Source organism: Octopus bimaculoides, unplaced genomic scaffold (assembly GCF_001194135.2).
Source record: "Octopus bimaculoides isolate UCB-OBI-ISO-001 unplaced genomic scaffold, ASM119413v2 Scaffold_242484, whole genome shotgun sequence".
Classification (NCBI taxonomy): Eukaryota; Metazoa; Mollusca; class Cephalopoda; order Octopoda; family Octopodidae; genus Octopus; species Octopus bimaculoides.
In genome coordinates, this window is record NW_026398481.1 from 1 (window position 1) to 532 (window position 532).

The 532-nt window shown below is 39.5% G+C and overlaps 1 non-coding gene across 1 annotated transcript; it reads right to left on the reverse strand.

Annotated features, from left to right (window-relative positions):
- Nucleotides 1-98: 98 nt before the first annotated feature.
- Trnae-cuc (transfer RNA glutamic acid (anticodon CUC)) lies at nt 99-170 on the reverse strand. Its single transcript has one exon. It is a non-coding gene; the product is annotated as a tRNA-Glu (tRNA).
- Nucleotides 171-532: the final 362 nt, after the last annotated feature.

The following is a 532-nucleotide window of genomic DNA, read 5'->3' on the forward strand; positions in this document are numbered from 1 at the left end:
ACAGGTATGTCTTTACAGAATTAAGCTAACATTTTCAATACTTTCAAATAGGTTGTCTTTAGAAATACAAAAACTAAAAAAAATAAAAATACAAGAGTTTCCCAAGCTGGGAATCGAACCCCGGCCGCCGCGGTGAGAGCGCGGAATCCTAACCACTAGACTACTTGGGAAGCGTGGCTATATAGTCTGAAATACGGCTGATAACAAAAATTGTAACTCTGATTTATGTTGGTAGTATATATTAGAATATATTAAAATATATTGAGGTAGATGACTCAGCTATTAATACTACTACTACTACTACTACTACTACTACTACTACTACTACTACTACTACTACTGTTGCTGATACTAGTTGTGGTGGTGGTGTTGCTGTTGCTACTACTGCTGCTGCACTTACTACTTTTCTACTCTAGCCACAAGGCCCGAAATTTTTGGGGAGCGGGCCAGTCGATTAGATCGACCCCAGTACACAATTGGAGCTTAATTTATCGACTCCGAAAGGATGAAAGTCGACCTCGGCGGAATTTGA